This window comes from Strix aluco, chromosome 10, assembly GCF_031877795.1.
Source record: "Strix aluco isolate bStrAlu1 chromosome 10, bStrAlu1.hap1, whole genome shotgun sequence".
NCBI lineage: Eukaryota > Metazoa > Chordata > Aves > Strigiformes > Strigidae > Strix > Strix aluco.
The window spans coordinates 26743873-26766596 of record NC_133940.1 but is presented as its reverse complement, the minus strand read 5'-3'; the positions used below and the strand labels follow the sequence as shown (position 1 = coordinate 26766596).

At 40.5% G+C, this 22724-nt stretch overlaps 1 long non-coding RNA gene across 5 annotated transcripts in view; it reads right to left on the bottom strand.

Annotated features, from left to right (window-relative positions):
* Nucleotides 1-2268: 2268 nt before the first annotated feature.
* LOC141927760 (uncharacterized) overlaps nucleotides 2269-22724 on the bottom strand; it is a 90163-nt gene continuing 69707 nt past the window's right edge. For 3 of the 5 annotated variants that reach the window (XR_012624574.1, XR_012624573.1, XR_012624572.1), the window contains 4 exons: nucleotides 10657-10720; nucleotides 8090-8183; nucleotides 4429-4652; nucleotides 2269-3364 (listed from right to left, as the gene is read on the bottom strand). This is a non-coding gene — a long non-coding RNA (uncharacterized LOC141927760). The remainder of the gene's footprint in view (nucleotides 3365-4428; nucleotides 4653-8089; nucleotides 8184-10656; nucleotides 10721-22724) is intronic. The other 2 variants (XR_012624575.1, XR_012624576.1) reach the window with 2 other exon arrangements.

Below are 22724 nucleotides of genomic sequence, written 5' to 3'. Positions count from 1 at the left end.
AAGAGGAAGATACTTTCAATGTGTCCAGCTTCTGTGGCATTATTACTGATAATTATTCCTATTTTCCAATTTGTGTTACTCTCTGTCTTGCAAAATTTGTAATTAATGAGCAAATAATTATAGCAGCACTTACTAGAGCTGCTTTAGTTAAAGCTGTGTCAGCTTTTGCATTAGGATCCCCATTTTTCAAGGGTTTATAACTCAAGCATAAAAATTCACTCTGGGCAGAGCCTTGTCATAAGAGCTGTCTGCTGAGCATGATTTTTTTGTTTTTAAATGTTTCTAAGCAGCATTATTTGGTTCCTTTTAAAAGTTATGGACATTTAAAAAAAAAGTCTTAAACTTCCAAGGACATTAAGTTTACAGCTCTCCATTTTTCTATGCTCCAATGTCTCCGAAATAAAGACATTTTATTTAAAGGTGAATGCATTCACCTTTAAAAATATGAAATAAGATGCCTCAGCATCTCCAAAGACCAGAACCGGGTTTTTAATGCCTGGTGGTCATTAGCTTTACAAAATAGACACAGAAGAGAGCTTGACATTCAGGGATGTTTATGCTGATCCCAACCAGTTAAGCATTCATGCACATACTCAATTAAGGCACATGAGTGGTCCTTAGGAGTCAACAGGCCTGTCCACGCTCTCCGAGATGCACACGCATTCACTGCCCTGATTCAACAAAACAAAGCGTTTCTTTTGACACAACTTTTAGGCTGTCCCTATTCACTGCAAACTGTTGTCCACACGCTTGGGAAAACTGAGCATCACAGGGCTCAGTTCTTCAGGATGCTGAGGACCCAGTGGCCCCTAAACCCACAGAACTTAAAAGACTCAGCGCCTTCTTGACGAGGTGCTCAGCATCATTCAGTGTCCTGACTGGTGCCAGTATAAGACTTACCACAAAACTGTTACTTCTCTTTTGTCTGGAAGAGGAAACCCAAAGGACGAAAGCAGCAGATTCCAAAACACAAGGTTTGCTACACCCCATACACTTTACCACAAAATAAAATCTGATAGTGACAGCTCTAGAGCAAACAGATTCTGCAAAATTTAGGCACTATGGGAGAACTCATCACAGCTGCTTCCTCTAAACATCCTACGTGGTTAGTCATCCCCAAAAGACTGACTAACTGGTCTCCCTCATCACTGCCTGGTATTCTGTACAACTCCTCCTGCAAAGAGCCTTGGAGCAGTCCCCTAGATCCTGGGAAGCCACTCTGGAGCTGTTCAACCTCAATACTGAGTTGAATTAAAGCAAGACCACCGTAATTCAACAAACAAGGAAACAAGTCAGCAGTGCTGAGCACACCAGCTTTAGTTCATTTTATGTAAGCTTTAAAGAGCAGGGTGGAGTAAGACACTTCCAGCAGCAAATAAACAACAAAAATGAACACAAAAACCCCCAAGTATCAATGGGAAACATAGTCAGAGACAAGGGAAAAACAAAGAAAAATGAGACCTACCTGTATCAGTCACAACAAACCATGGAAAACAAGGTTTGGCCTCTTGAAAATCTAGGTAACTTATCCCTCAAGCCTCCTCACTAGGACAGAAGTAGGGGGACTAGGTGCACCTTTTATTTACTTTCCTTTTACTACCTTCAGCTGAGGCTCTTCACACCTCGTTTGGTATAATTTCCTCATGTTTGAGTTAATTGGGGAACCAATTTCTTAACTGATTAGTCAATCCAGAGCCATGGTACTGGAGCCCTTTACCACAATGATTAAAGGGGGGGCAAATATATCTTCTTGGTGGTGCTATCCTCATAACTAAGCTGTATTTTATAAGCTTATGCTATCATTAGCAAATGCACCAATAATTTGCAAACTTTGCTGTGTTACAGGAACATTGATATCTTTATTTCTGTAAAGCACATATGCAGAGCCTGGCCCAATATGGCTGATATTTCTAATGTATAATAAACCCTTGCCATACAAACCAACTCTTCCTCCTCATTTTAGGTGCCTGTCTATCTTTCAGGTAAATATTTCCTCTTGCTGACCTAGTGTCATGAGCTTTCCCAGTTAAGATTAGTTTGCTAAATCTAGTCAGAGGAATCTATATGTGCTGATATTTCCTAGTTGCTGATGGCCTCGCATTTTGACTGTAACCATGGTGCTGCTGGATTTATCATGGCTGGATAGCACAATGTGTATCTCATTATTCTTCCCTGGCAGCTTTGTATAGCTTTTATTTAGCTGTAAAAATAATTTACATTTCTTGAGCATCTGAATTAAAGATAAAATAGAACTATGACATCGAGAGCTGGAGATTTTATGCAAATTTATTTATAAATATAAATCACATTTAGAATGCAAAATTATACAAATGTCTTCTACAAATCGCCCATCTCTTAAAGAAATTAATTCTTTACTTTTTTAAGAATAATGCCTTAACATATTATCTACATAGGTGCCACGTGAATGGGAACTTGATCGAATATCCAAAGTGAAATTAGGGTACCCTGGGTTGCCAATGAGATCAGTTGTGTGACAAGGAATTTTTTCACTTCTACGTCACTGACTTGAAATTGCTGAAGGTCACCAGCCTGTGGCACTCTCCATCAGCTGCTCCCAGTCTGGGGTGAAACTCTGGCTCCACTGAAGTCACCAGCAAACTCTTGGTTGGCAGTACCATGGCTACGATGTTCAGCTGTGATAAATGATGTACAGGAAATGCAGCAACATCACGCATCCACCTCATAGTGCTCCTGTACCCCTGTCACACACACAACCCAAGCACCTAGTCCAACAGTTGTGTTATTCGAGTATTCCACAATAACATTTCTGGAAAAACCCAGCTACTTGCATCTAATTCCAATTAGATCCCAAGCATCATGAATCCAGGTGATTTAGATCGTCTTTTGGGATTTCAGAATGGTATAAAATAAAGTGGGATACAGGCAATGGGGGGTTTTTTCACTATAAAGCTACTTTCAACAAATAATCTAACAGCAATTATTTTGATTTCAAAATTATGATAGATTTTGAATACAAATATGATTTCATAGAATTTCTTTTAAAATTTTTGACAGTTTCTCTCTGCTCTAACCTCAGGCTTTTCCATTTAGCCCCTTCTGGTGCTCATTATTTTAACATTGTCTCTTCTTACACAAGATCTCTGCTTTATATTTATGGGGAAAAATTAGTGGTTGTTTTCTTGACTTTCCAATAAAATAATCTGTATAAAGTCTCAGTTTTGATGAATAATTTGAGTATAACATCCCTTCTACTTCGTGGAAGCAGCATCCAAACCATCTCAGAAACCTCCATGCTTCCCATCCTTCTGCCACACTGAATTCTCTGCTGCGCAGTCCTATTCCCATTGTACTTTATCCAAAAAAAAAGATGGAGAATTGTTTCCTAAAGGAAAAAAAAAAAAGTATAAAAATATTAACTGCCCTGCTCTTTCTTTAGCTCTGCTTCCACATTGAGGCCAAATACAACTCTTGAATCAAAAGTAACACAATAAATGACTTCTCCTTTAGTCAGAAAGCAGCTCCGTGGGGTGTTTGCCACGCTGGACCTGTGCAACCCACAGGTTTACCACCCAAATTTCTGAGCCTCTGCTCATTATACTACATATAAAAGCATCCAGCTGCATTTTGATATGTCCTGCAGATCACTTGTAGACAAAGTCAGCTATCATCTCTCACATATTAAATAGTTATTTAAGCATTTTGTGTTAACTGACATGCAATTTAACTTTGCCTCTTGCCTGCCACACAGTGCTGCTTGTTTTTCTGTGCATACAGCTGGGGTGAACCGCAGGACAAAACCCTTCCCAATTTGCATTTCTCCTGCCTGCAGCTTTCCTGCCAGCTTGGGGAGAGCCCAGGCAGAGAAAGTCTGCCTATGGAGCACCTCAGGAGTCCTTTGAGCTTCAAAGATTATTTTTAATTATAGATTTGGGCATTCAGCAGATGACAGGCTGATCTGGCCACCCACACCTCTGAGGAGTAGGTGAGACTGAAAAACCCAAGACCCCCATGACCATTATCACATGTGCTACTGTTTTAGGGGCATCTCTATTTGCTTGTAAAAGTGGTACCTCAATACCACAGTCAGTGATAGAGTTGGGAGCACAAGGAACACAGGCTCAGGTAAATTTTGCTTTTCAAATTGTAATAAATAACATGTTTTAATTTTTTTTTTTTTTTTTTTGGAATTTCACCTTCTGAGAAACTGCACAGGGAAGAAACAGGATTACAATAGAATATATTCATAAAATGATCCTCTGGAATTTACCAGGTTAGAAACTTTCTGTCAATGTTTTTAACCATCCCACAAAATTCCTTAAAAGAAACATATTTTTTGGTTAAATCTCACAGAACCACCTAAAACACAAGCAAAATGAATATTCTGGTGGATTAACACTGAGGACACACTTCTAATTTTATACACTTGGTTTATCAGAAGTACGATACCTTTGCTAGCCAGTTATTGCTTCATCAGCATACTCAGAAGGTGCTGCAGGGTTGTGGACAGAACGCAACCGTATGCCCCAACACCACATTAATCTTGATATTTGCAGGGTAGAAACATCTACTGTGAGGAACAGGTGAGCAGTGGCTATGGATGTTCAGCTTTGCACCCTGGCTAGTACTGGACCGAATGCATTCAATCAGGGCATCCAAATGATGGAGAAGAACTGAAGAAAAGAAAAAAGAAAAAAAAAAAAGTGTGTGAATGAGAAATATCGTAATTAAGAAGAGCCAAGTTAACTGGAGACTGGTTTAACGAATATAGAATAGTTTTACATCTCAGGAGGGAATAATACTGTTACAACCTCAGACAGGGCCTGAGGCCCCAGTCATGAGGAGTTTATGTGCTTCAGTCCCATCACAGACAATTGGATTTAAGCACATGTTTAAGTACGTGGCTGAGCAGGGATGGTTTGTGAGATCTCTATAAAAGCACAACCTTCCATTCTCCCAAACCATATGGGTTTGACTTCCCATATGGAGTGACAAAATAAAAATATATTCTAAAAATAGCTCTCAAAAAATGCACTGGCTGAAGGCTGCTTCCTGTGCTACAATTTGATTAGCCTTGTGTTTTATTTCTTCAGCAGCGATTTCAATTTATCTCTGATTTGGAGCATGAAAAGCTGCTTTTATAGTTGTAAGCAGAGGAGAAAAAGGCATCCGGGAAGCAAATATAGAGAGCTCTTCTGGCTTTATAGTAGCTGCAGGAACAAGTAAAATGATTTTAGAGCAGCAGAAAACAAAGTGATGCTGGGAGATGATCTATCTTTGCAATCTGTATTTAAGTTCCCTGTCAGCCCCTCCGCGAGTGCAGAACATTACATATTCTGTGCAGCTCCAAAGTAACCTAAAGGAGCCAAAAATTGTCAGTGCAGAAATCCCCTCTGCGGAAGGGATCTCTGCCAGCATGGCTCCCGCCCTGCTCGGTGCGGCGGCCGCACGCGGCTCCTGACAGCTCCTTCTGTCCACCGCGACGAGAGGAGCTGGAGGAGCCACTCCCTCAGTGTCGCGGTGTTGATGGATGGTATCAAATGCAAACATTTCCATTTGGGCTCTGCTGTAAGGTGCTTTCTTAAAAATCATAAGGGTTTTTTTTTTTTAAGCAAAAAAAATATTGGAAATTTTAAATTCCTTCCCGCTTCAGCTGGGTCAGGGAGCAAACCATCAACCAAGCGTCCAGGGAGCTGCTTGTGGCATCTAAGACCTGGAACCACTGGCTTTGGAGGAGAGGAAGGAAGGGAGATCAGTCTTGGAGGGAGCCTCCTACCATCGAGTTCTTACTTGAAGACTCAAGAAGTCTCACAGCTGGGCTTACCAGGAATTACTTTCCCCCACCTTGGCGTTGGAGGAGAGCTGGGGAACAGCACCACAGCATAAACACAGCATCCCTCAACAGCAGCCAGATCTTGACTAGATGAAGGACTGGCCCTACACTGGCCATGGGGTTTTTCTGTGCTTGCTTTGGGACTGACACAACAAGGCGTCTCAACAAGGATCTTTCCTTTGGGATCAGCTATGAAGCTCCTGTGGCTCCATAAGTTGCCCACGGATGCCTGGGCTTTGCTGCTCCCCGTTTTAAGTTGCTGCCTTAAGCTGAAGACCAGGATTTAACACCTACCCCTGCTCCAGTGGCAACATGAGCACAGGGAGCTGTCATTTATTGTTCTGGGCTATGCAGGTCTGCCCAAATGTTTTCATCCTCATCGCCTCTGAGAACTCAAGGCAAGGTAGCTGCTCTGGCTAGAGACATACATTTCTCATTATTTGTGTCTTTTGCTAAAATAAGTAAATGAATAGATGGATAGCAGATAGACAGCTAAGTAAAAATATTCGCATTCAACTTTCCAAGATGATGGAGTAAGTCCTGTCTTGCTTTTCCAACATTTCAGTTTTCCGACATCCATGAGTTTGCTTGTTTTTATGCAAATAATAAGCATGGATTTCCTGCAGGCCTGTGACACTGCTTTAATAACGCACACTCTGGGAGAGCATTCTGTCTTGTTTCTGGGTTAATATTTGTTGCTGTGGTTGCAAAAGTGAAATAAAACTGAGAAAAAAATGTGTTTGCAAGAAAACCATGCCCCTCTCCTCGGCACAGGAGGGGATAGCGAACACCAGTGGAGTGGGGTGGAGGGGGAAGAGCAGCTCCCAGCTCCTGTTCAGCCCAGAAGGAATGAACAACCAGTGAAGGGCCAACCCCTCTGCCGGCCATTTGCACCAGTTGGGTAACTGGAGTGAGAAAAACCAGCCAGAGCGATGGCCAGGATCTGTGCTCTGGGCACTGGTCAGGCTCTCGGTATGTGTCTCCAAGCCACAGCCCCACCATCTGCAGTGATTCGAAATAAAATTATTTTATTTGGTTTTTCTCTCTCTCTCTCCAGTTTATTAAAGCTTTAAGAATGACTTTTCCTATCTGAACAAAAGCTCTAGATTTACTCTTAAAAGAGATTTTTATAATATCTAAGAAATATTAAAACCCAAAAAGGGAAAAGGAAAGATATCTAGAGTGGGAAGAAGCTGAGCTGTAAAAGCTTTGGAAAAGAAAGGATTAGAAGCCAGCTTTTCTCTAAAGAATTTATATAGAGAAAAAAAAAAAAAACAAACCACCACTTTGGAAACAATTATTTACAAAGTTCAAAGTATTTGGCACCCTTTGCTTTGGTAAGATAAGGGGCAACAAATAACATCCATAGTCACAAGGAGTTAGCCCAATTACTTCTGTCAGCAAAACTAATTTTACAAAATATGTATTTCTTCTAGGAAGAATACTTTTCTTGCTTCAAATTCATTTTTACATTGCTAATAAGTCTCTTAGCAGTAGATTATAAGTGCCTCTTAAGCCAGGAACAGGCAGATCGCCCTGAGCGCAGCCAGCGGTCTCTTCTCTGGAAAAAAACGTGATTGAAGCCAAGGAGAATTTCGCCTGAGGAGGTTCACTGCAGGTGTTTGGTCCCGTGTCTGTAACCTGCACCGTTACAGAAACTGTTAATAATTATTATACACAGCCAATCTTCAGAAATATGATCTAGGACTATTCTGACCTTTTTACCTTGCCTTACATCTAAGAAATGAGGGGGCGTTTTCAGGGCTACATGACCAGAGAGTAGAAAAGAGTCCACCTGCCTAACAGCCTGTGTAAGGCCCAGAAGCCTTAAAGATTTTTCCAAAATGATCCAAAAACTATCTGAAACAGCCTAAACCTGGCAGCTGCTGAGCCAGGTAAACCCTTTAAGGCAATGTCAGTTCAGAAGAATTTAACTTCAGTAAAAAAGTGATGGATGAGAGACAAAGACGATGAAAGACAGCCCTCTCCGGCCAGCACTGATGGGTCCCACTTTCCTGAGCACCGCAGATGCGGCCCATTTCCCAAGGAGATGCTGAAAAGCACCTGGCTGTTCTTTCTGGAGGTGAACAAAAGTCGGAGCTGGATTAAGGCAGGAAGATGAGTAGTGGGTATGGGAGACAAACGGAGAACTAAAACTTCCTGACACATCACCAGAACAATCTGAAAAAAATTTTACTGTCTTTTTGTGGATAAACACAGTTATATCAACTCTACTTGAAGGTGGTGAGAAGCCCCAGGCTGCCCTTGGCACCTCACCTGCACAGTGCAGAAGCAGTCGTCCTGCCTGGTCACGTATCGGGGCTGGACTGGGAATTCATCACTCCAACACCAAGAGGCCTGTTGGTGCCCTCTCCCGTGCCAGGACAGGCAGAAAGGGTAAAAAGTGGTTTTAGAGCTAATAAGAATTACAACTGGTAATGCCTGTATGGAACAATAAGCTGTTTTCTAGGAGATTATTGTCAAGTATTGCTTTCTCTGCAGCGCTTTGTACAGAAAAGCATCAGAAACAACACGCCTCGGGAAGCTGCCTGGAAAATAAATGCAGTAGCTTAAATCACACAGGCAAACGCTCACTTGGGCAAAGAAAATATTTAGATGATGATAAAAGAGGATCAGTGTCCAGGTTTGGATATTCTGGGTAACTCTCTGATTTGTGCCTAGACATTTCGCTGAAGAAGAGAGATTAAAGGTGTCTATGGCCAGTCCAGACATTATAAGAAAGCATCTGACAAAGTTACAAATCTAAATCCTGCACCCAGAAAAGGGACTAAATTCTTTAAAACAAGTTATTCCATTTTAATTCCTTGCTTTCCTCAATGTTTTGTTCCAAAGGCTTTGTGGCAATTCATGTCAAAGAGCCAAGTAAATATTTTCTTGCACTATGTGGAGGATGATGTCAGGCAGTGTTGGAAGTGAAATACTGACTTTGTACAACTGTTTGTACCTCGGATAGAATTGACTCATTTAGTGAGATTATAGAAAATGCATTCTGTGATTATATATGCCCCTAGAGGCCTTGTGGAGGTGAGATTATGCATCTCACAATGTTATTTTACCAGGAAAAAAATGGACTAAGTAAATAAAAAATCTGCAGGATGTGATTTCATCATGCACTGTTGACATCTGCTTATATGATTTAAAGGATGTTACTATGAATATCATAGTTGCTAATGTAAATGATGAAGAAATCATAGGTCAATCATACAATAATAAATATTAACATAGGTTTCCCAAGGCCAGAAATGGCTGAAATGGTAATTGGAATTATGATTTTACCCTTGAATTATGTGATACTGAAACCACTTTGGTCGCTGTTGCTTTCCTGGAACTGCTCCATTAAAGCCAAGAAGATACACTCGCCAATCTTTCTTATTCCAAGAAATAATGTCACCTTTTCATGAGGATTATTTTTCTTTCACGTAGGCACCCACCTCAGGCCGTACGCTGCATTAAGTTGCCATGTTAGGAGGGGTACATTGAGCTGCAGGCGCATGGTCCCTATCGCTCTGGGTGCTGGTCTGAGGACACAGCACCCCACCTCTGGAATCCATGATAGATACCTCACGGTAAGGTAGAAAAAGAGGAAAAAAGCCTCATAACTGTGCTGCGGCCACAAAGCAAGCATCTAACCTTGTCCTCAACCGCGAGCCACTTCCCTCTTAAACACCAGAATAAAGTGCTCTCAAAACACATTAATTCAATAACCGATATATTACATTTGATGAAAGACTGGTCCAAACAATATGGCTTAAATTGACAAAACACCTGAAACTCAAGGCACTATTTATGACACCACTGAATTACCCTGGACATACAGAAGGCACAAAAAAATGTGGCTGCAGCTTTAGCGTAATTCATTTAGGAGTTATCTGGCAACACCTTGTGCAGCGAAAAATCACCCCAGCCAGGCTGGTGCTGCAGAGCAAATGCTTTCTTCCAGAGGGCGAGGGGACTGATAGTCACTTTAAAGCACTAAGTGTCATTCTTCACCTGCTTTCCCCAGCTCTGTACATCCCTCCCTGAGATGTAGGCTGAGTGACTTTGTCCCAGAGCCGTCTGAAAGTCAGAAGCTGCTACATGAAAATATTTTATGTAATAGGAGTTGCTGGGTGATTACTGTATTACTTGGGGATTCCTGCCAACCGCTGCATACGGCAGGCTTTGGAAATGCTGCTAAATCATATTTTTACAGGGGAAAAAAAACCAACTCCACAATCTAATCCTGTAATGCTATCTGAATGTTGTTGGGCTGTTTTCCTTTAATGCTTGTAACTCCTTACTGATGGGAAGCTCATAGCTGAGCAGTCATGTTCTAGCTGGTGTCTAATACTGAAACACTCCGTACAAAGAAATCCAGATACGCCACGAGTATTTTAGTGCGGTTACACAAAAGTCTAAAATTAGGTCATAAATTATATAATCTTGCAAGGAAACAACAAATTTAATGACTATGCCAAACCAGAGATAAAAGCTGAGGAAGGAAATAGCATCTTGCTCATTAAATATTAAGGATCAGATCCTTCAAACATTTCCCAGTGATGAACTCTGTGGGAGTTTGGCATCTGTATTTGTGTGTATTCTATAGAATATGCTTATACATCATATACAAGTGCTGAATGTGATTTATGGAGCACACACACATAGTAAGTGTATTTATAATGCATAAATATATTCCATCAAGAGCAGAGAAGGTGATTAGTGACAGTTTCCTAAGAGGTTTAATCAGATATTTTGATGGCTTATTTCCAGTGTTGCTCCAAAAGCGTTTTTCATTACAGGGCAGGGAGAAAGAGCAGGTAGAGGCATCTCTTTTTCACACTTACAGAGGCAGCAGATATCACAGACTTAGAGATCAGCTCTGTGCATCCTCGGAGGGATTGAAGAACCCTGTAAAAGAAGAAAGATTACCAAGTTATAACAATGGATTTGAAAATTCCCTGCAACCTTTGAATCTCTCCCCTCATGCTACCGTGCCCTAGCCTTTCTTCTAACCTCACACAAGACAAATCTGGTTTGATCTATTTAAAATAATGCAGGCGTGAGGTTTTGTGCATATTCCCTTAAAAGTTTTATGCGATTCCCCTGGGACTGGTGGCTGGTGCTGATGTCCTGAGTATGTTAATGAGAGGGAATGAGAATCTCTGATGGAATAAGCCAGATAGCGCTCCAGTCCTTGCTGTCGTCAAAGCCTCTCTGATAACCATGTCCATTTTTTCAAAGATTTGAGTCATTTGTGGATTGACTATATAATCCTTGTGCTGAAGCCTGGGAAAACTGCTGTTGATGCCCTTGGCAAATTCTTATCCTAAAAAAGCATGAAAAAGAGTACCAAGTAATTTCAATTGCATAAAATATATTAAATGCAGCACACAGGTATGTAAATGGGAAACTCCATAACTGTAATTTGCCCATTTAGAGCCTGATCTAAAGGCTATAAAAGTTAATTTGAAATCTTTTCATTGATTTTAATGGCCTTTAGATCGGGCCCATATTATTCACTGCATATCAAGTTTGTTTCAGTGCAGTAGTGTATTTATGTGAGATGTGAATTATGTGGATTATAACACATAGAGATCCACTGCTTATTGTCCAAAGGCAAAGCTTGTGAAATTTATTGACTTTAGCAATACACATAAAATCTGAAAATCAAAAGAAAATCCCAAATAATGATTACACTTTTTAAAAAGTGAGATAAAAAATGAGGAGGCCTTCTTTTCATTATATACTAATACAATCTAAATGTATTTTAAGCATCATGAAATCCAAATGGAATTTCTCACAATTCCTCATTTCTGACTGCAGCAGTTCAACAAAAAATGACATGTAAATGATTCAAAACCTCTTGAAGAAACAGCATTTTTTTCTAATTTGAGGAGAAGGAAAAAAAAAAATGTTTCAACCCAAGCTCAGCAAGGGATAACAGTATTATAGTTGCTGCACGGAGAATTTAGCCACTCATAATTCTAAATCCTTCTCAAACGCTTTATTGCTATAAGGTGGCTAATACCAGCCTCTACACAACAGGGCTCCCATAGCATTAACCATGAGAGATAGGCTTCCAGAAAGAAACTATAGCAAAGTAATTGTAAATCTCTAATGATGCATAAAACCAAGCTGAATTGGTCCTGAATTCTCAGCATAAAAGAAATGAACCATCAGAAGAACCAATTCTGGTGGCAGTATAACATACCCCAGTGTGGAAACTGTTTATGGTGTTTGCTGCAGTGGAAATATTCCTACTAATATGCAAGCAATATGAATTCATTAAAAATGCCCGAATGCTGCAACTTCTCATGATACCATGTGTGACATTAAAAACAAATCATTTGCCAAAAAGAAAACCTCATCTGTACCAAACCAATTCACCACCTTTCTCAGTTGTAGACAGTTTTCTGTACAATAAAATCAGTGGGTTCTGCAGGTTTTTAAACCCATCTTGCAAGACTTTCAGGATGGTTTTGTGCACCATGGCGGGTTCTGCCTCACCAGACCGTCCTGTGTTGGACCTGTGCCCCACCAAGACTGTGAATGCCCAGGTACTCAGCTGAACCTGACTGACTACGTGGGCAGGGGAACACCCTGAAGCCTCCTCCCCCTCCCCTGCTTTGCCCAAGAGGAGAGTTGTGCTGGAGCTGGGCCTCCAGCAGTGGCCTTCAAGGAACAGAGCCATGGCCATATACCAGCGGGACAGTTCTGTCCCTGCTGGTGTGCAACACAAACCCAAAACCTCCCATTTTCATAGAAGTTTTAGTCAATTCCCACTGGATAAGCATCCAATAAATTATTTAAATCCATAATTAACTATACCATTTAATTAATTAATGATGCAATCCACAAACTCAAATAATGAACACAGCTCCTTCCAGAAACCTCAGTGCAGAAACCTGGACCTTCACCCATTAATCCATCACTGTCTAGAGGCAACTTGCTCCAGAAGCAAATCAGTTTGATTGTCTGAGAGACCAGATATCACCTACTTGTGCACAAAGGAGGCCCAGCACACGCTGAGGTTATGCATGTTTCCCCACGCAGCCTTACCCAGGAGCTTCAGCGTGGCCATAAACACAATTTCTTTTGAGATAAGAAGCCAGTCTTACTTTTATGTCTAGAAGATCTCTGGCTTTTTTTAGACACTGCCAAGAGGTATTGCATGGGATGATGCTTTTCTAGCACCAGGGCATCTGTCCACTGAGAACTAGATTGACAAGGCTGAAACGGTTGGGTTTGTTTGTTTTATCATTTCACAACTCTAAGAGCCAGACATCTGAAAGCTCGGATACATCATTGCACAGTGTCAAAATCGGCAAAGGCACAGATTTGAAATCTGCATACGTGGACTAAAATAGGGCATATCTGAAATTAATTAAAATTTCTAGGCACTACCTAGAGAACAATATTTATCCATAATAAGCATGCATCAATGTATATCACATTTAGTGCATGGTTTTTAATGAAGCTGCAGTTTTCAAATCTGTATGTAGGACTTCAAGGCTTAGCAATGACTTTTCATTCTATAAAAGCATTTTAAAGAATTCTTTTCTAAAAAAAAGAAGCAAAATGTCACTGATTTAAAGTCAAACTAAAATGAAAATAAATGCAAGTGACCCACTGGGGCTTTCTAAGCTTGCAGTTGCAACTATCTGTACCACATACTACATGTGCATTATAAAACATACCATAACTATGTATAGGTGTTACAGCCTTATCTATAATCCCAGTGGAAATTATGGGGAAAAAAGGTAAACAATTTTGTGATGGATTAAAAAAAAAAACAAAACATTGATCTGACTCTGTTCCTACTGCAGTTAGCAACGTTTTTAACACTGACTGCAGTAGAAAAGGTTAGGATAAGGATAAAGGGTGAAGAAATGAAGTTCCCCTGTTAAATATCCTCCTTGTACATATATATAACAATAAAGGTATGGAGAAACTGATGCAAGAGGGGGAAACTGCTGCAGGCACGAGAGAGCAATGAACTAATTGACACTGTTACAAACATTCACATTGGTGAGGTGCTGGCACCATGAGCATCTTTTTTATTTACCTGTGAGTGAGGGGTCTTACCCTATAAGCAATTTTTATGACTGTTCATTTTGGAAAAAATTCCAGACTACTTGACCCATTGCCCAGAGGATCTCACAGCAGTAAGTGCTATCCGAGATACTCCATTTGACACCTCTATATTCAAAGGTACCTCCATTTTTTCCAATCAATTCAGAACAACTCTAATTAAATTTAAACAAGAAGCTAAAGTAAGATGAATGGTTTATAGGTGTTTCATGTTTCCCTAAATTGATTAATAGATAAAGAATTCATACCTCCACCAAATTAGTTGACAAACCCTGCTGTAATTTATTCCTTGTACATGATGATCTGTAACCACAGTGCACTGTAGTCGGGACTGAGCTCCAGCTCCTTCTAAATATATTTTGTGCTGGTTGGCTGCACCCACCAGGTATTTACATTCCACAAATCTTGTCTTCGTATTCAAAGTTTCTCAATATGGTTTTCATTTTAAATTAAAGTAGCAGTGGTTATTCTTGCATAGAATGCCATTATTTGTGAATCAGGTTTGCAATGTGGGCAGTTGCATTGGACCATGCTATTTCTTGGTGCCCAGAGCACTGCTCTGTTGAGTTTTATTTTTCCTTTTGTTTTCCCTGATGTTGTCCTGCATATTACTCTGCTCTGTAAGTGAGCAGCAAATGCAATTTTCTTCCACATACAGATGGAATTTTGCTAGAGACATGTATTTGCCACTTCAAAATCAGGCTCTTTAACCCCAAAGCTGGTCCAGAAGATGCCTGCCTGCCTCTAAAGCAGAGCATTACAAGAAGGTGGCATGCCACGGCTGCGCCAGGGACTGCCTGTCTGCCCTGGCCAACAGTGAGCCCTGGCCACCATGGACTAGGCTGGAGCCATCCAGAGGTGGGCTCCAACTTTTGGAGATGGCACTGACTGAGCTTATTTTTAAGGAGTTTGCTTTTTAGAATAATGCAGTTCAGGTTAGAGTATGAACCAGCAGTCAGCACGAGATATATACAGGGTTTAATCTGATTCACCAATTATTTTGCAGTTCAAATTTTGCAAGGGGCATCCAGCCCTTGAGACAGATATCCCTGTGTCAGAAAAATGGAAATCAATAAATCTATTCAGAAAAACATAATTTCATTTTCCTTCTTAACCAGAAATTGAGATACACACATTTCTCCCTTCCCAGTCCTCCCTGACTTAAACATATCCTGTGTTATATAAGTAATTGTTTTGAACCCACTCTAGGACACAGTCAGAGACATGACTCCAATAACACATTATCAGTAAAACAAAGCAAAACAGTTTCATGTCCCTGCTGGGTTTGTATATACACTCTTAAATGAGCAGATTCTCTCATTATTCACCCTGATCTGGTCATTGTATGCTTAGTCACAGCTGTCACAACAGGTGCTCGAGCATCCTCCCCCTCCATGGTGCTGTGTTTTCTCTCCAGTTTGTTGTCAAATTCCTCTGCTGCCTTTCTCTGGTGGCTTTGCTGTTCCATCTCTGGCTCTTCCCAGATTCAACTTCATAATTACTTCTGAAATCATCCAGGGCTGGCTGACTCTGCATGTGGCAACCCTTTATCTCAAGCATCAGTTCTTCTTTACAAGTTGATGTTCTCCGTCCCATCACAGGAAACCAGTTTATCCATCATTTTTGGCCATGTTTTTCCTGCCTGGACCTTTCTCCATCTTTCTTGCTACCTCCAGTGACCACTTCTCCTAACTGAAATACACAACATTTTGTTGCAGAATATACTTTGGGACTGTGAACCATCTAGAGGCTGATTCCTCTACTAGAAGAGATTATCTCCCCCTATGCCAAATGACAGCAGGAGTCTCCAGTGAGTTGAGGATTTCCAGATGGGGTCTTGCTCAACATTATATCTAACATGAAAATTCTTTGAAATTAACATTTATGCCCCGAAATATCATCTCTTCACTCCTGTTTCTCTCTAAGGTCCTTCAACAGTGGTTTGGGGTTCCCAAAATTGAGTGAAGAACTGCTCCCCTCCTGTTCTACTCCTCTGACTGCAGATTTATATACTGTATTTTCCCACTGAGCTTAGCACTCATTGGGGATCTTTTACTGCTAAAAATCCTGTGAGTTCTTAAATTATCAGCACGGTGCTACTGTTCACTAACAAAGTTTATCTGATACAACAGCATATCAAACATTTTTAGATCTGTAACAAATGTTTTCTTAGCTGGAAGCAAGCCTCCTCTGATATTAAAGTACCTCCAAATAAAGAGACAATTTTATACGATTTTTTTGCTATTGTCTTCAAGGAATATAGTGTAGGTTGAGGGCAAAATATACACAATTCAAATTCTTTTATGTTTTGTAGACATCAGAATTTAGGGCCTGATTTCCAAAGTGCTATAATCCATCAGTCCCACTGAATTACAAAGGCTGGTGAGGGAGAAACTAGACTGAAAGCCAACTATGTAACCTGTATCAATCCCCTAAAGCACTGAAAAGATTGGGCCAAAACATTAAGGTAAAAGCTTTCTATAATTTTACTTCCATAAAATTACAAAGGAACAAGGAAAATAAACAGATTTTCTGTTTCTGTTTCACAGAACAAACAGATTCGGTATGGTACTAATACTATTTAGTTTGTTTTCTCCCTAAAAACCCATAGTTAGGGATTAAGACATGCATTTATATCTCAGGTTTCATCCATTTGGGACTGAAATCTTTTTTTCCTAACTTACCTTTACAGTATTGCCTTCCCTGTTCTACAGGACAGTATAACATCCCTACAGCAATTACAACCGTTTGCAGTTGGGAACAAAGTATTACAAAAATCTTTAATGCATTGCCACCATTTTTAATGCAATTTATTATCCGACAAACAAAAATAGAGGCAGTGTCATGTGTTCATCCAGATTTCTGTTGGTCACCTACACTTTAAAGAATTTATCCTCTATATATATACACTTTACAGGTCTTTGGAATTATTAATTATCATGTTGAGCTAAATGCACTTAAATTCTTGCTGCCTTAAAACTGGGTAGAGAATTCATTCCTCTCTTTCTTATTCTCCCTCTTTTCCTAGATTACTTTAAAAATCAAGTAATTATTGCTGGTGTGTGTGGCTTGACCCATCCCAAGATGGGAAATCTCCCAGGGTTGCATCTGAGCACTTGCTAAACTAGGATGGGAGCAACTCATCTGCTCTGCTGTGGTGCAAGTCTGCCTGAATGCAGGTACATACTGATCTTAAAGAAAACATAAATCTACAATAGATATGAGGAAATTAATAGAGGTGAACAGTAATTTGGCAGGGAACAAACCAGGACTGAAAGCTGGTGCACTGCAAAACCAGCAGTGTGAAGAATGCCAAGGAAATGAGCTTAGCCATAGTGGTGTTGGTTTTTTTTTTTACCTTGTTCTAATTGCTTTAATTTACGGCTTTACTTAACTTATTTTCTCCAAAAATCATTGGCCAGAATAAAAGAAACCTCGATTGCTGTCTGCCGAGCTGCAGCTGAATGGCAGGCATCACTTCTCCAAAGGTAATGGGATGCAATCACTCCCATGGGGCAGAAAGCCGGAGTTTCAAACCGACTCTCAGTTTTACACGGCATTTCTATAGCTGTAAAAGCTCCATGTTCCATATTATTAACCTCTTTCTATTCAAGGATCCAGAAAAGGTGGCTGTGTCAGCTACCCAACCTGAAGTTCAAGACCTTTATGGGTAAGGCGACATTTTAGAACATAATAACTACACAAAATCCTTATCAAAGATTGTCAGAGAGTTGGAATTACCAGTGGTTATCAGTCACTAATTGTTAGAGTAACTGATGGGTAAGCGGTAACCCTTCACATGCAATTCTTCTGTGGGAATGAGAAAAGCAGCTGGAAGGAATTCATAACAAGAAGCTCACAGCGCTCAGAGAAATGTGATGTATAAACAGATTATTATTTCCTGTGGATATTGATGATAAATGAACTGGGTTTGGTGTGTCTGGGAAATATCACCACACTCTAAGCCATCTGAACTCCCCATGGCTCAAGGTAAAAACCTCTCCTGGCTCAAGGTAAAAACCTCTCCTGTAACTTCTGAGAACTCGGCATAAAGCAAGCACTAAATATCTGGGTCACTAGAAATACAAAAGTTGAACATTCCTCTTGAACGTTTTTCATTTAATTAATCTTTCCTGCGGGTTTTCTGTGTAGTGAGTCATTGATTATTGCAAGGAGTGCTTTATAGGGTAAATTAATTCATATAAGAGAAACAGGAAGAAGTGCTAAGTAGCCAGATAAATAAATAAAATACAAAGTGTGTTGGTCATCTGGTTGCATGTCAGCCCCGGGGGACTCCCATATCTCTAAATCAGCTACTCGGTGAACACCTCCAATACCCACGCTCCTCTTTCCTCAGCTTTACCTATAACGGCAGCTTTTATAAAATATGAAAAACTCCCATAGAAAAAAGCAAAAATAACCAAACTCTGCTCTCCTGTCAGAAATTAGATAACCTATAACAAGATGCTAGCTAATTACATGAGAAAATATATGCAAAAAATGGCTTTTCCATTTAATTTAGAAAAAAAAGCCTATTCAGTGCATGGTCATTCAGTTCAGTGTAATAAACAGCATTTCTAAAAAGAAAACAAAGCAGAAAGAGTAGAACGCCTATGTTTATGGTTAAAAAGAGAAAAGGCTGAATTTTGGAGAAGCTGGTTGTATCCGTGAAATTAATCTTAAAATATTTTTATGGGCATGGGCCAGGTCTAAAGATATTACCTGGCTTTTCACAGCACTTCCAGTAAGATTAAATGCTAATGAAAAAGACATTGAAACAAGAAATATGCTCAATGCAAAGATGAAAAAGGAGCCACCTTCCTCCTTGGCACATCTCTGGTTCTTCTTTAGCTTAAGTCATATCAGGTATATATATTTATACAGAACATGGTTTACCAAGTCAGTCAGCAAAGAGTAAGTTGACAGCTGGCCTTCAAGAAGTACACGCAGGGGAAAACTACACTAAAGAAACAATATAATTCCTCATAACCTTACCCTGAGACTAGTCACAGTGCAAACTAGCTTGGATTGCAAAAGATTTTACACCACCAAAAATATTTAGGAGATGGCAAGGTTATAGTTTACCAAGATCCCAAACTGCCTGCAGTGTTAAACTGTATAAATCCAGAGTAAATGTTGCCTTGTATTCTGACTGTACATGGAGCTACAGCATACATGCATATCTTAGCTCCTTTGATGGTTTTCAACATTGGGAAGGGTTCCCATCACACTGTGAGGATATTTATTTGCATTGGTCTCATTTTATCTCTGCGAGACATGCCCTTTACTGTCCACAGCCTTGGAAACTGAATTTTAGATGTTTGCCAGAAACATGCCATGAACTTCCAAGCAAGGAAAGGTAACAACCACCTCAGTTTGCAAATGTATATTTCTTCCATTCATACCACAGGGAAAGAGAAAAAAAAGAATACTTTTATGCAGGAAATTATTCATATAAATCACAATCGAAGCAGGGAGAAATGCTAAATTCAAGAAATAAATTAGTCATTTATAATATGCACTCAGATCTAGCCTGAAATGTGCTATTAACTCATTTTACACTGCAAACCTCTAGGGGCAAGAGCCACATCTTTCACTACAGAACTTGTACCGTCAAATTAAAGCACACTAATGGTACCCACCAAGCACTAGCACTATGAGGTGGCCTTACCGAGCAAACTCTGAGCCCGTGGCACTGATGGTCTTGCATAGAATCACTTCTTTTTGTGCGAGATCCTTCTCACAGTAATGAACAGTTATCAGGCTAAAGCTGAATTAGAAACCCCAATTTGAAATAGGGTGTTTAAAAAGTAGCAAAGAGTCCTTTCCCTCCCTGGAGATCACTGTTTTCCCAAACAAACGGATGGATTATAACAAGCCATTGTGCATTATTTTCTGTTTGTCAATGACCTAGTTCCCATGCTGTCTGTGATACTGAAATGGGAAACTAGAGCTTGAGGGGTAGATCTTCAGCTGGAGTTATTCAGCCCTGCTCGCTGTGTCAATACACAGCAGGAGGAGAGCATCTCCCAGTCTGCATAAAACTAAGAAAGTTTCATTTCTTGGCTTGAATAAAATGAGAAGAAAGATGCCTTCCCAACATTAACAAACAGGTGAGTAAGAACATATTTACAAGCCTGAATTTTGGGGTGACTTCAATGAGAGAAATGTGTTTGTTTGACAACTCACAAAGCTGGGGTGCATTTCTGAGACAAATGCATAGATTTTAATTTTTGACCTGGGACTGATTGCATGATGAAGTTCAAACGGCTGTTGACGTAGGGCTTTTTCCAGGTTTCTTGGATTATTACAGTTAATATAAGCATGCAGTGAGAATATTCACAAAAAGAGCTGCATTCTGCCTTATTATTATCTTGGTAAAATATTTTTTATTTTCTTAAAATTGCATATGTTGCACACTGATGATCCTTGCAATGCCTTACAAATAATGCATTTATACATCATTTAAATCATACATTATAATTTATAGGTTAGTTATTTTATTTTGGTGTCAATCAAAAACGGAAGCTGTATGAAAGAGCTTAGATTAAGAGAAAGATTTTTCAAGGTAAGCTTTAATAAACTAATGATGATATTATAAGAGCTATCACAGAAAAACCTGCCATCTAATAATAAGCTTGTTCCTGTTTATTCAAATGTTCCGCCTTAAGCTTGTTTGTAAAAAGTTAATAATTACAGCATAGTTAAACATGTATATAGGTGAGTCTGCACTGGATAAAAACTCTGACACTGAGCTGCAGCTCCACCTAAACAGTGAAGAGTGGATATTGAGATTTCAGCCTTTTTATTGCAGCATACAACATCCTTCTGAAGAGGTATTTGATGTTTTGCCCAGATAACTCCTGTAGGACTGGCAGGGTGAAGACAAGCACCCAAACCCCATTCCCAGCACAGCCACAGGGATGGTTTTGAAACGGCGCTGCCTTTGCAGACACTTCAGTACTGATGTTGCTGGGTCAGCACAGACAATGGCACACACGGCAGAAGAATGGAAAGGCAGAAAATCGCTGTAATTTCCTCCCAGGTCTGTCTTGCCCTTAACCCCACCAGGCTGGAAGCTCCAGTGGTTTACAGTGGTCCCCAGAGCACACACATGAGATGGTGGTGGTCCTGCTAGGCAGCCACCTGCTCTATTGTCATCCACAAGCTAAAATACATTCAAAACTTTTTTTAGTTAAACATTTTTATTTACATTTCCTTTCCTGTATTTGTCACTGAGATCTTACCAAACCCCATAGGGTGAGAAATGAGCTGCTGTCAAGCTGCTATGTTGTCCCCATAAAAAAGTTATTCTTGAGGAACTAACTCTCCCAACATCATGAACCCCAAAACGTACCCATGTGCTCCGACCCCAGGGGAGCACGGTTGTCCTGCCTGCTCCTCTTGAAAGCCCCCCACCAGAGACTGGGACAAAGCTCATATCCTTGGTTCCTGGAGAAATGTTGCACACATGCAACAGCTACTCTCCGCTTGCTGCCCATGCCACGGTGGTTAAACGCTGACACTACTCACTGCTCCCTCGCACGTGGCAGACCTCTGGCAGCTGTTGATAAATGTGGTTCCAGGATGGGCTGTGTTAGATCACAGATATTTGTGCTTGTAAAACCGCCTCCTGCTGTGACCTGTCTCACCACAGCCATATGGACCGGCGGGGAGCACCGCTGGTTACACGTGCAGGTGGCCCTGCGGTCGGATTCGGCAACAGCACTGCCCTCCACTCTGCGTAGATTCCCCTCCATAAATCATGCACTACCACGCATCTCCTCAGTGACCTGAAGGCCGTCCAGCTGGACCAGGGGCACAGACCATCCACCTCTTGGCATTGCGGTGGTGGGCAATGACAACAGCACAGTTCAGGCAGCGCAGGATGCTAAAAGCTCTCCGTGGTAAAGGGATGCTCTCGGGGCAATGCAAGACACCAGCTCAAATCATCTCAAGCCCTAAATGAGCCCTGGTCTTTCCACCACCCTTAGAGGAAGCGTAGGGGAACGAATTCACCTCGTCTGACATCAGTCTTTCTACATAGAGAGACCCAGGTGCTCGGAAAGCAAACTTTCTTCTTACAAAGAAGAAAACACCTCTCACACCAGCCCCTTCCAGCATTTTTGATGCCTAGAGCAAATCATTGCTGCTTTCCTGCCGAAAGGAGCAGCTTAGTCTATATGATTTAGAAATATCATTTGCCTTCTTCCCCACAGATGGCAAACTCTTCGGTTTCTGCCACCACTAAACATACAAATAAATCATCAAGATATGATCTGCTAACATATTCAAAATGATGTTTGGCCTGAATTTTTTTTTTTTTTAGCTTCAAACATCAATTTCATTTTGTAATGAATACATGCTTCATCTCATAACATTTCATTTTTCATACATTTAGCGAAATTGCTTAACTGATACATTTTTTTTCCAAACCAGCTTTATTTCTACCCTAAAAACATGCAAATTAAAGACTAGAACACTTATATAATGTGCAGAAATCCCTACTGTTGGTCTTATCGCTAAATTATAAAATATTCATAATATCTACATTTTTTTACAAAATGAATTTGGTATCCCGACTTTTTCTATGAAAATCATGTTAAGATACCCAGACAAAATTTTACAGGCCTCTCCGTGCAGCTATTTCCATCTTTATGTGCTCCCCTCTCTGAAGGACAGCCTCCCCAGTGCTCACCCACGTGCTCCGCACACCGGCAGCCTTATCGGAAACACCGGCGAGGCACATCCAGCCCTCATTTCCTAAGCTTAATGCCCTTTGCAATTCTTGTCTGAGCAGTTGTTCATCGAAGACAAGAAG